Below are 14,357 nucleotides of genomic sequence, written 5' to 3' on the forward strand. Positions count from 1 at the left end.
CACCACTTCTACAAAAAAGACTGGTTTCTCTCAATTCTGCAGCATATCCAATAGCTCAGAAAAACTGGTATAATATACTGGTATATTTACTGGCATAAACTGGCATATATAACTGGTATATCTTTTCTAGCACTTCAGACATTGTTGGTCCTTTTATCATGTTATCAAAGATTCCCTTCCACTTGCATTATATGACTAACAGACTGCAATGGTTTGTTTTAAAAATCCCAGTTTGTGTTCCACTGAAGAAATAAAGTTACCTACATCTTGGATGCCCTGTGGGTAAGCAGATAAACATCAAATATAAATTTTGGGGCGAACTGTCCCTTTAACTCAGTGGTCGGAAAACCAAGCGAATGAAAACCACAACTTTTAAAAAATCTGCTCCTCGCTCCAGTCGAAATCACACTGCTCCCAATCCGCTCTGCTCACATGCTCTGATTGTGAGTAACTGTTGCTGTCATGAAAGATCTATTCCAGAACCAGCCGCTATCAAAATAATCTAGCTGCGGTTGGGGGCCAGATATTATTGCTGGTGGGCCAGTTTTGGCCTGCAGGCCGCCACTGCTTTAACTGATCTAAATGACTGTTGTCCTCTTGCATTATCAGCCAGGTATGTTTTTTTTTAAACCTGTAAAGCTGCTTTTGACAACTGTATAAAACCTATAAAAATAAAGTTGACTTGACTTTCACATCCCTGTTCTGATATATACCATGGTACTGAATGACTACTGTATTTATACAGAACCATGCAAAAAAGTTTAATCGATTTAATAATGTCGTTGAGAGAAGCCTCTTATGGCAAGGCTGCATTTATTTAACACAGTAAAAAAAAAAAAATCTTCCCTTTCTATTGGCATCAAAGATTCCTCTCACTTTCCAAACTCTGAACTGCATCTTATCAGTGTGGTAATCCAATGCTAACACTTTGTAAATGACAGGCTTTAAGAAATCTATTAGATTTGGGAGGAGAGGAAAACATCACTTTAGGGTACCAATGCTTGCACTGACAAATCTCTCAAATGGACAATGTCATAAAGCTCTAAGAAGTAAAAAATCCTGTTTTCCACTGCAGAACGGCAGCAAACCAGAGCAGATGTTTCTCCCTCAGTCTGCTGGTACCTCGCAGTCACTGCAAAACAATGATTGAAGCAAATCTGGCTTAATCATCCCCTACAGTAACTTAAGCGGAAATATTAATGGGCTGAATTTAGAGGAAATGGTACGGTGATTGTGAATGGTTTTCCTTTACAACAAGCACCCTGTGCATTTGCTCTAAAGTACCCACAACCAGCATGGAAAACAGCTGCCAATGGTGGTAAAAAAAAAAAAAAAAAACTGGCCATGAAACTAAACTTCACACTATATATATATATATATATATATATATATATATATATATATATATATATATATATATATATATATATATATATATAGTGTGAAGTTTAGTTTATATATATATATAGTATATATAGTAAACAAATAATATATATGTAAATATGTCAATAGAATGTAGCAGTTTTTTTCTGCACCTGTTCCAACAGACTGTGATTTTGTTCCTTCTATATCTATTTTGAACTCCACATGGGCAAAGGCATCCCAGACAATAAAATGTCCACTGAGGTAATGTTGTTAGAGGACACAACTGTTGCCCCAGATGTTTTCATCAGTACATGATTTGATGTGAATAACTCATGTCACTTATATCAGCAAAGGACAGATGTTCTCACAATTTGACTTAAATCATCAAATGCTACAGTCCCTAAAAAAGTTACCAGCCAACTGGCAAATACCACTGTTCTATTTACTGTCCACGTCTAATTTTTACGCACATCTGGTGTTTAGAGTGGGTTAATTTTGGACCCTGGACACAAGTACAGACTGATATGTGATATTCCTATGTACTTCCTAGAGGAAAACAGCAAGGGCATCCAGACAAGCCAAGAAATCAAAAAATCAACAGTGTGTAAACAACTAGGCAACTAACCAGATAATAAAATGGATACCATATAAATATGCAACCAAGCATACAATCATGCCAACTTTTAAAATGGAAGGAGAAAAACTGAGTTACACTTTATTTTACAGTGTCCCTGTTACAGTGCAAGTAAATATGAGTAATATTAATTACTTAAATGTACTTACTGTACGTTTAGGGTTGGGATGAAGTTTTGGTTTAGCTGCATGTAATGTAAAATGTGTAATAAATTGTTACCAAATATTCCCCAAAAAGGGAGGAGGAAAAACTCCCGATATATTTAGTTGACTAGAGGCCATGTGTCCAATCAAACACTCTGGTATTTTAGTGCACGTTCATCCATTACTCAGTACAGGCAGATGACAAATATGGAAACATGTGATAATATTAAATCTACTCTATGCCTTCATTCTCAAAACACCATTATTGACTACCATTATTAACATAATCACAATTATTGGATGCATTCATATTCTACATTTATGTTTATGCAACAAAAAAAATCATTTAAAAAACTGCATGAATTCTATTTCCCATAATCAATGTAAAAGCACTTGTCAAGCAGCGACGACGTGAGACTGACACCTCCAGCTGACTCCCTCTAAAACACTTAGCCTCCATTTTCTGCCTTCGTCTCCTCTCACTCTCTTCTGTCTGACTCTAAGTCCCCTTCACTCACTCCTTTGCTGCTCATATGTCTCTTATTCCTCATCTTTTCCTGTTTTCTTACCCTCGCAAATTCCAATTCTCTTTCTTTGCAGCTGCAGTATTGTGCAAATCATCCTTTTCTCTCCAGCACCTCTAAGATTCTAATCATGCAGTTCATCTGAATGAGGTTCTGCAAAACCAGCCCCCTGTGAACAAATTCAAATTATTGCTGTTTTTGTTGCAATAAAAAAAAAGAAGAAGAATTAAATACATTTTAAAATATATTAAAATGGAAAACAGTTTAAATTGCAATCATATTAAACGGTTTTCTGTTTTTATTGTATTTCTGATCAAATAAATGCACGATTAGTAAAAGAGCAAGAAAAGAGTAAGAGTGAGAAACATATTTAAATGGTAGAATATATGAATAAAAATACAGAAAAACTATAATAACTATATAGTTAATGCACATAAACAGTTCCTTTCTGGTATCCACAAATGCATTTGCATGACACTGAAGTACAAACAAAATCAGCAAGTGATTCTAGCCAACATATTTATTTCAGAAATTTTGATGTCTATTGTACTTTTACTGTAAATGCCTTAGTGTAACTTTGAATTAAGCCTTTTTGTCAATTTTCTAGCCTAAGAGACTTTTTTGTGGTTATTGAGCCTGGAATATTTGTTTGCACTGGCAGATCCATCCTGGTCATCGATCATTCAATAAGAGCAGTCTTGTCTCTGACGAAGAGTCACATAATGGAAAAGGGATAATAAAATTACACAGACAAATTTTAGACCGTGTTTCATCTCTTTGTCTGCCCGACCACACAGACATTACACTCCTTCTGTCCATTAAAGGAGACATTTGTTTTGGCTCAAGTCACATTAGACCCAACCAGAAATGTTCCAGTGCACCTGACATTTTTTCCACTTTTTAATAGAATATAGTATAAATGACGGCAAAACCAGTGCTGAAATCTTGAATTGTAACACTGCTAATATTGTTGTTTGTATTTTTTTCTCATTTGAAAGTTGCTTAGGACAAAAGTGTCTAATAAATGTAAATGTAAACCGAGAAATCAATCCTTATAAAGTTTGGAATACAATGTTGTTCAATTACTTATATTTTCATCATAACATCAAACAAGCTAACTGACTTGCTGACTAATACTGTATTTCCATATAACACCTGGCAACTAACTCTTGCACATTCTTAGAGGTGTTTAGATTTTCTCCACAAACACAATATGTTTAAATTTGTCCCGTTATTAACAGAAAATAGGTCAACATGAGATTGGAGAAAGGTAGGAGTATTTAAGTGAAATGAGTTCTGTGTGCATCTATGTGATTGTGTTTTAAATATCGTCCTGAGATCCAATCAGCATTAAGAAGGTTGGGCTATAAAAGCCTACGAACTAAAGCACCAGTCTAGCACCTGTGACAAAACTAGCAATTGTCTTCTTACACACTTTATCTGCCATTGAATTTAACTTGAATGATGGGGTTTTGTTGAAGTACAAGCAAAAAAAGTACAAGTTTTCTACTAAGAGTAAAGCTTGTACAAGCACTAGCCAACTTGGAATAAGGTAAATACAAAACACCCTGCAGAATATGATGCACTAAGCCAGCAACAAAAAGCCATATTGAGCAGCAATGCAGTCACACTGCAGATGCACTCAACACACTGAGCTCAGAGTCAGGCTCTTAAGAGCACTATGGGAAGTGTCTGTGGCTGCTGATAATGGAACTTTGCTCCTTTAGGAGTCCTTTTAGCTTTACACAGTGCTTTAACAAACAGAAGGACAACAGCAATTCTCAACTGTGTTTATCTGCTGGCAAAAGCTACACACTTACATCAGAAACACAGAGATCACTGGTCAGATGCCACCAAACAACCAACGGACTTTGTACGTTCATAGCTATACTAAAACTATGTGAAAATATAATTTAAGAGAGAATGGGGCAATTGCTGGGTCAGTTGTTATAATAAGTTAAAAGGACGATACTGATTTAGGAAATGCTTATCGGAAGTCCTCTGTCTGCTGGTTAAATCATTTTGTAACAAATTTCAACATCAAAAAATTATGTTCAAATAAAATAAAATTGTGACGAGTGGGGTGGGTGGAGTGATTGGGAAATGAGCGACACCTGCTCCACTCACCGGTCTCGCATCCCACAGAGGGGATCAGGTGTACCGCCCCACTTGTCACAAAAATAAAATAAAATAAACCAAGATTTTCTTTCTTTATGCAGATTTTAAGCATAAACATCACTAAATTATGCTGGAATTATGCTTTACACAAGAAAAACAACTTGTGGAAAAATAAAAATAAATATATTCATATATTCTATGAAAACAAGACAATTTTGAGGGGGAAAAAAACTAAATATTAAGAAAGAAAAAAAAAACTTTCTGTAAAACAACAGGTTGAAATGTAATAATAGAAATAAATAAATAAACTGTAACAAAAAGGCTAAAGCTGCATTTAGATTAAAGCACTTTTGCAATTTTACTGTTTAGTGTTCCAAAATGCAATAAACACAATAAATAAATAAAAAATTATATAGCACATAGCACTAGTCAACTAAATGAATGAAACATGTCAAAGATGAATGCACTTTTGGAAGTTAAATGTAAGAGAAATGTATTTTTGGAATGGTCTAATGTGATTTTGTTGTTCATGTTCTTGTCCATGATGAAATTTATTTTATTGCTGTAATTTATTGCTTTAACAAGATGACCTGTTGAATTCATTTTGGGAGTGATGACTGATGAATGTATTTTTAGTCCAGTGCCTGTATATAAGATTAGTATTGACCGAGTTCAGAGCCTGTCATATGTGGATCAACTTACTATGTACTATATTTTCAACAGTTTCAACATGAAAAATAACATTCATATTGATTCAAATCATGTAAATAAATACATTTTTACTCAAATTAATAAAAATGCATTTATTGCGTTTTGGAACCAAATGCTGTGTGTGTGTGTGTGTGTGTGTGTGTGTGTGTGTTTCTAAAACCAAAATATGACATACAGACCCACAATACTCTGTGAGTAATAAAGGAAAAATATGTAAATGAAGGAAAATATTAAAGAATTATCCCCAGCCTCCTTTACGTCAAGAAGAGAAGTGTCTGATCCCTCAAGTATTGAGTCACATCTGAAGCACAGTAGTATTATGAGGTCTATCTTAGACTGACATGGTTATTATGACTAGTGGTGAGGTGGGTGTTTGCAGTCTTTGATCATTACTGGCTTAAATTAGGAATAATCTCAAACACATGACTTCACTGGCAGTCTACACACGAGACTGACTCCATGACAGTCTCACTCATTCAAAGCCCACATCTACACACACACACACACACACACACAGCATGGGTGTTTATCCACACGCTGAAGGACAGCAACAACTGCAGCTCGATGGGGAAGTCCCTGTCTTTCTGTGGCCATTACACCACAGGCACAATCGAACTGAGATAATGGCCGCTGTCTGTATAACTGAAGCTACCGCAGCGATGGCAAATTGAAGCATCATACCAGATATCTGAAGCAGACTTGATACTTGTCCGTTATGTTTATATCACAGCATGTCTCCAGCTTTCGTACATGGATTAAACAGTGCACATCCTCAAGCTTCATCAAACTGTGCTGCAGGCTAAAGTTGTTATGAATAAAAGATGAGGCAGATGGACCCTGTGTCTCACTATTTACTCAATCAACATGCAGTTTACTGTCACAGCACAAAGAAATGCAATAAATAAGACTTTAGTATCTTTTACTAAAAACTAAGAATTAAAACAACCAGTGACTTGTCGCTTTAACAAAACAAAATTATATAAGCATAACATTTTTAATAATCAAATCTTTTACATGATGCCTTCTAGGCTGCAGTTATTTGATAAGTGAAATATTCCTACAATTATTACAATAACTGTTGTCTATTGTAGTATATTTGAAAACAGAATTTCCCTGTGATGGCAAAGCTGACATTTCAGCAGCCGTTTTTTGTTGAAACTGTGACACATTTTTTAAAAATGCTTTGATGAAAGAAGAAAAAAATATTTTATTTGAAATACAATCCTTTTGTAACATTATACATTTACTCAATTTAATTTAATACAACCAAAAAAAATTAAAATAAAAAAACATTGGAATGATAGTGAATTACAGCATGTCATTTCATTAGAGCCAGCAGGACCAGACCCTCTTATTTTTTATACATTTTGCAAGAGCACATGGAGGTAAATTGATGTATTAATAATTTTTCTGTCAAAAACAATAAAGCCAAAAATAGATAATTTTTTAGCCATTTCTTGGCTCACTTTCTGTGGCAACAATCATGAAAATTTCACAAAAACACAACACTTAGCTCTGAATGCAGGTCATCAGAAATAAAAAAGTTGGAACAATCTGTTTTATGATATTACATATGTACCACAAACGGTGTGTAAAAGGGATTTGAATATCCATACAAAACTACTCAAAGGACCAGAATATATTCAGCTCAGTTTATTCAGTTAGCTTAAGCTTCATGGCTCCTCAGTTAATCAGGGGGTCTGGGACAAATGTTGCGTTTGCCCAGCCTCATGGGTGTAGCATCATGGGAAAGCAATCCACTTTTAAAGCTATGCTAATAAGCAGAGTTTAATTGGAAACAGAGGGAGTGCCATGTGTGGAATCTGACTAGCGGGAATACAAATGGATTGGAAAACCAACAATCTTTCCAGTCTTAAATGCTCTTCAGAAAAAGATCTCTAATAGGACAAGCCATGTTTGAAGTTACAAAGGCAGATAAATGCACTCCTGTGATCGCAGATTCTATACTAATGCATTAAGTTGCTATGTTGTTTGAAAATCATAAGAAGCCAACAGTTAGACCAACATTTCTTGATGTCTTATCCACCTTATTTTGCAGCACAGAATTAAGCTACTGTACTTTCACTGAATTTGTGAGGCTTCAGATTCATTAGCCGCTATAGATAGAATAAAGTGCTGTAATCAGTAAAAATATATGCGCTACATATCAGTGTTTATGATTGTGAATTAAATGAACATGATAAATAACAGTTTGCATTATCAAGCAGCATAACAGATTGTTTTGTATAGCTAAAATAACTAAGCGAATGGCACCAGAAACCCCACACATTCAAGTTACATAAAAAATAAGGTGGATATTTACGTTTTGCTGTTGTTGCCACTTAAAATTAAAAGCACTGAAGATCTGCATTTTTTAAAAATAGGAATAAAAAAAGTCACATAATGCATGGTCTCGTTGCTTAAATGGGTCATATGATGCAATTTCAAGTTTTTTTCTCTCTTTGGAGTGTTACAAGCTGTTTGTGAAATCCCTAAAGTTGCAAAAACGAAAGTCTCAAACCCAAAGAGATATTCTTTATAAAACTTAAGACTCGTCCACATCTACACGTCTACTTCACTGTATGGGAAGATTTGCATAACACCATCAAAATGTTCACGCAAAGAAAAAAGGAAGTCTCATTATGGACATGGCATCACTGTAAAGGGTGTAACATTTCCGTCAAACGCTTGAAGTATTCGGCCAATCACAACACATTGGGTAGCTGGCCAATCAGAGCACACCTCGCTTTTCAGAATGATGAATTTAGTAAAAATCGACATGTTTCAGAAAGGCGGTGCACTGAGAAGCAACAATAAAGTGCATTATGTAGAAAATAATGTGTGTGTGTGTTTTTTTTGTTGTTGTTTTTTTCTTTTCTTTTTCATAAACACATTGCATTACACCAAATAAACTGATGGTTTTTTTTAGCAACGTCATATGACCTCTTTAATGCTTTAGTTAATATCTATAAATCTGAAGCGAAACACTAAAATAAAAAAAAACTACTGGTAAAAATTGTGTTTTTGAATAGCAGCATCATTAGGCCACAGGCAATCACAGAAAAAAATGGGTGTTAGTTAGGCAATCAAACAGCATCTCCTACATAACCTATACAGCTCATATTGCAAGAGGCTAGATGGCTGCGCTTTAATTTATAGAAAGCAGCCTGGACCTACTCAGGAATTTCGTGCTCCTATATAGAGATCTCTTAACGACAGGTGAAGCCTCGTATAGCAGTGACGTGTGACTATGGAAGCATATGTTGGTCTGCAATCTCAGTTCGTTTGGGCTATTGTTTCATCACAAATACTTAGAATGTATTTGCAAAGTTTGCAATAGATATATTTTTTTATTTTTTTGCCATTGCCATTTAAGTTACATCTATCAGGAACCTCATACAAAGTTGACTCAATACAGTACTTTAGACTTAAAACAAAGATGACTCAATCCAAACCAAATGTGGTGTGGTCACCCTTCAAGATCCTAAAATCTTTCTTACATCATAAACCTTAGAAATGATGCCAGTGTGAAAAGGTATAGACTGAAATACCACAGGTCTTAAAATGCAAGCAAGATGAAGAGGTCTCAAGCGAATGTATGGTGTTTATTTCTCTGTATGGCACCCTGAAGCCCTTTCATGCTCTTTAAAACACTGGTGAGTCAGATGTTTTTATTCTAACACCCTAGCAAAACAACTGCCCCAAAGCTGTATCAAAAGATTAGGTAAGGCATTTGTGCCATGGTGTAAGTATTAACATTTATTATTTATCCCAATCAATACACATAACTGCATGAACATGTTTTGATTTATCACATCATTAACAAAGCTCTGAGGTCATGCCACCTCTCTGCTGTAAGCCAGGATGGAATGAGATTACACAGACCATCATTATGGCTTTAATTAGATCAAGGACAAAAGCTCAGTAGCATCATTTTGAGGTTTCAGTGCAAGAAAGGTCAATGGCACGCCAGCCACTTACATAAATGCCAAAACAAAACAATCGTAGCATCCACTTCACTAAATGATGCCATATTTTATAAAGCTATTGTTGGAACAAGTACACAGAATGACAAAATTTTATTAAATAATATAATATAATATAAACATTTTCCAAAGCTATTGATCGAAAAAATATGTATTAACATTAATATATTATAATATAATATAATATAATATAATATAAAGTTTTCCAAGTTGAAAATTATATTTTATAAATTAATCTACATTTTATTGAGTTGCTGTTCAAATAAGTGTAGACGATTACCATTTATTTAACATACTAATAATAATAATAATAATAATAATAATAATAATAATAATATAAAATTACAGATAGTCCACTCAAAAGTGAAATTTATGTCACTATTCACTCAAACTCATGCCATTGCGCATCTGTTTGCTGTTATTTCTTTCTCAATGAAACAAAAAAGGAGGTATTTTTTATGCAGCATTAGTTCTAGGCGTCCAAAAGAGTTTAAAAACAGTAAAAAGATTATAACTACAGAATTTAAATAGATGAAGCATTCTTTTAAGTGTTTAAGAGATTAGAGCAACCAAAAGCATCAGCTGACACACATTAAAAGTGCAGCACCGGGGGTTTGTTAAAACCACCCACTCACTAAAGGTCATTGAGAACCTAAGCACAAAGTAAACAAGATGCTTTTAAGAAAATTAAAATCAGTGGATCATCGTTAAGTGTTTATGCAAACGCCGTTAAAAAGAAAGGATAACTGTGTCAAAGTGCAGAGGAAATGGGCTTTCTAGCAATGCAGAATGTCACCAATGTAGCAGATTGGAAAAGCTATAAAGTTTCAATGCAGCCAGAAGGATGCTTCAACTCATCAGAATCATTACACAGAAAATAATAAATGCAAATCAACTCAGTTTATTCTAATGCACTGAATTAGTCTTTTTGCATCCAGTATTGATTCATATCCACCTATGAGCAATGAAACAACACAACCTCTCAGTTGGATAAAGAAAATCTGATGATAGGCAGAAAATGAATGACTGAGGAAGGCACAGCTGTGTACTTTGAGTGACAAAATGCATGTGTGTGCGTTTGTGCGTGCATGTATGATTTTGAGTGTGATTATGCGTAGATGCCCTTTAATATAAATTAAATTTACAGGGACTTTTATTACTTCCCCTCCATCATCCTCTTTGCAAATGGTGAAGTTGCATTTCACCGACCACAAAAGAACAAAACAATATTCAACCATTTAGTAATTTTCCATTAGTCATACTTGCTGATGACAAATTAATAACAGTCACTCTGCAAGGGTCCATTAGCAAAACAAGAGACATCATTTGAAATCCAGGGAATTTATCAGGGATCATAATTTCCAATTGGTTTCAAATATGAATGATGTTTGAGACCTTTCGTTACACACTCCACTGAGCGTTTGTGTGGAGAGTTTGACCTCCGGGGCCAATGGAAAGTTGTGCATAGCCAACAGAACGCTATCTCCTTTCAGAGCAATTATTGCTAAGTGTGTGGGCTGAAGCCAAGCCCCACATCTTACAGCTCAACCGTTCCCCCCAATGCAAACTATTTTAAGAGCAATATCACAATTTTTATACCACTATTTTAACAGTACATAGAGCAATCCTTTAGTCCTCATTATAACATTTTTAAGTTAATTACCTTCAGAAGCACTTGAAAGAAAACTACTTCTCAAATAAAAACCAACAGTAAAGACTCCAAGTAAAAAGAAAATAAAGGCTATACATGTATTTGAACAAGATGATAAAGCTGTAGATTGTGATGTTTCTCTGTACATTCAGATGTACTTTTCTCTCTGGACATCATTTTAATACAGGTTCTTCCACCCCAGCAGTTAAACGTCCATATTAGAAAAAGCACTCCGTAATGCACAGAGCAATTACAGGTGAAATGTTCCCTGAAGAGACAGAGACAGCAGGCACTTTGCGAAAAATAACTATTCACTGAGGATGAAAATAAGCACTTGGGGTTTGAGTGTCAGCTGAAGCAGACCAGAAATATACATTGCCGTTGCATGTTTACTGATTTCAAGGCTACGGGTCGGTTGCTCCAATTACAACTTAAACCGCAAAAGGGTTTGTTTATCTAGGTTTTATCTTAATTCAAACATTGTTGTCCCATTTGTCCCATACTTGTCCCATACTTGTTCACTTCCTTTTCAGCGACATTAGATAATGCCTCTGCAGTAAGTTACCTGTGCAGGTGAAAGGAAAATAAACACTACTAGTGTAATAGTTGCATAGTTCAAAAGCATACTACTACAGCTCTAACTGAAATGTAATTCAGAGTTTATATTAATGGGTGCACAGTATTAAAGGTGCCCTAGGATTAATGATGGATGAAGTAAAAACAATTAATAAATGTACCGTAAATCTTAGTCCTTATTAGTGCAACCCACAGTCAAATACTTGTGTACTATGTATAAACATGATGGTCAGCACCCAAAGTCAGCCTGGTCTCTTGCCTCAATCTAAATCAGTAATCATTCTCAGACAGCACCTACTATTTCAAAGCCAGCTATTTTTACCATTCATTTAATGGCAGTACTTTACAATTGTAAACCAGGCAAAGCATTACTCTCCCTCTCATTCAGACTGACTCTTATTGAATAAGGTCTAGGCAAAACTCCTGTGCTGAAGGCCTATATATAGCTGTGATGTCTTTCTGTGTAACCGGAGAGTGTATGGCCTATTAACATCACAAAAATCTAAAGCCTGGCACATTCCACTGTCAGAAATAACCAGAGGGGTATAGATGGTCCTTCAGGCCAAGAAGACAAGAAAGACATTGAAAGACAAGGAGTGGAAATTTCTAAGAACTGCAGAAGTAAAAAAAAAAAAAAAAAAGCCACCCACATAGAATGGGAATGGTCAGAATGACAAAGTAGTAAAACAAAACAATACAGACTCCAGAAAGATTTAAATTAAAGGAAAGAAAAGAAAAGGGAGGATAATAGTGGTTAGAAGGCAGAAAAACATACATTGTGAAGGAAAAGCAAAAGAGAAAGACATATGACATTTAGCTGAGCGACAAGACAGGTGTAAACTCCACAACTCGTCCAGCCGACCGACACATGCATCATGACTACAGATGTTTTACTCTAGATACAATTCAGGACCCAGATTTATTAACTAGACGTGGAAATTGTTTGGCATAGAAAAATTTTAGCAAAACTGCACAAAAAAATCAAACTGAAAAATATTAATATTACTATGAACAGCCTACATTCAACCAAATAAATAAGCATGACATAGGCTTGTTATTAAGAAAAAATATGATATTATAAATGCACTAAAACACAGCTATTTATTTTGCTAGTACCATAACTATGCACAATAATATGGTCATCTTTTATTAGTTTCTTTCTCTATCAGATAAAAACAAACCTATTGAGAACATCCACTGTCCTGAACGGTTTTCAACCTTCACCTGCCCATATTCTCAGCCAAGCCATAAAAAGCAGCAAAAGTTAACATTCTGTATGTCTTAAATAACAAAATATATTCTGCACAGATCCCTCTGGAGTACACTCCGCGACCTCCAGGGGTCCAGATACCCTATACATTTCTGGCACTATGAAAACTAAACTAGAGTCCAGGGAGATGTAACAAACCCTTAAAAAACTGAAGCCCAGAAGATCATTAAATGTCAATCATTAAAATGGATTGGAAGAAAAAACATACACCAAGAGTCAAGAGAATGCTGCAAATACAGTAGAGGTGAAAGTTTGATGTGGTTACATAAAACACATACATCATTTCTGTTGATGCAGTGCAAATGAGAAACCCAAATCCAATGAGAGTCGTAAAGGGTGCCTGCATTGCTGACAGTTCGGCGATGAAGCTAGTGGCATCAGTGAAATCATAACACAGTCAGAATGATGTGCTCTGACATGTCCAGTTCAGCTCTGTGACTGTGAAGGACAACAAGGAGACGAAGCCGATCCATCTGAACACATCTCATCACAGCACTGATCCGAAACCAATGAATTACTTCTGATTACTTCTGAAAATGTATGAAAAGTATGAAGATACAATTCACTAGGGTTAAGTGATTTACTGAAAATTCAAGATATATCTGTGATGATTTTGTTGGTTAGATACAAATAAGCATAATTACAAATATTTGAATTGTTGTGCCTTTTGCACGGATTATTGTATATAAATAAAATGTACCAAATTATATGCCAACTGTATTATTAATAAAGTTTAAATTGCAGACAATATTACATTAACAACATCAGTCTTAATATTCTTGGCCAGTGTCGTAATATTGTCTCTAATTTTTAAAAAAATTGTCTCTGAAATTCCAAAATCACATGGATATACATCAAGCTTTTCATTTTAAACCAAAAACACAAACATCAAAATAGTAAATACTTTAGCAAGGTTGAAAAATATAGCAATCACTTTTTATAGCTGTATTGCCCAGTCCTATTGTTCACACACTCCTTGTAAAGATATAGTGTTACTCAGAGGGTTTTTATACATTATTACCAAGAGACATCTTAGACTATAAAAGAAAACAATCTCCACTACATTTCTGCCCAAAAGATAATTGCAAAGAGCACATGAAATCTCTTCATTCTAAGTTCGGGAATAATGCAAAGTGCTAATTCAAAACCTTCAGAGGAGAAGATGAAGCACCATGATTTGGAGGGGGGGGGGTGGTAATAATAAGACACGCAAGAAAAAATATAAGGCTAAAACATGTGCATGATTTACAAATTCGTTCCCTCAAAGTACTGAAACGTGCACACGATAACAATTTTTTTTGCAAATCGAGCGAACGCAATAGTAAATTGAGGGAACGCAATAGTAATCGTGTGCACTTTTCAGTAAATTGAGGGAACGA

At 35.0% G+C, this 14,357-nt stretch overlaps 1 protein-coding gene across 2 annotated transcripts in view; it reads right to left on the minus strand.

Annotated features, from left to right (window-relative positions):
• LOC113053005 (striated muscle preferentially expressed protein kinase-like) overlaps nt 1-14,357 on the minus strand; it is an 82,150-nt gene that overhangs the window by 66,370 nt on the left and 1,423 nt on the right. The window lies entirely within an intron of this gene.

The sequence above is a fragment of the Carassius auratus genome, chromosome 34 (genome assembly GCF_003368295.1).
Source record: "Carassius auratus strain Wakin chromosome 34, ASM336829v1, whole genome shotgun sequence".
In the NCBI taxonomy this organism is placed as follows: Eukaryota; Metazoa; Chordata; class Actinopteri; order Cypriniformes; family Cyprinidae; genus Carassius; species Carassius auratus.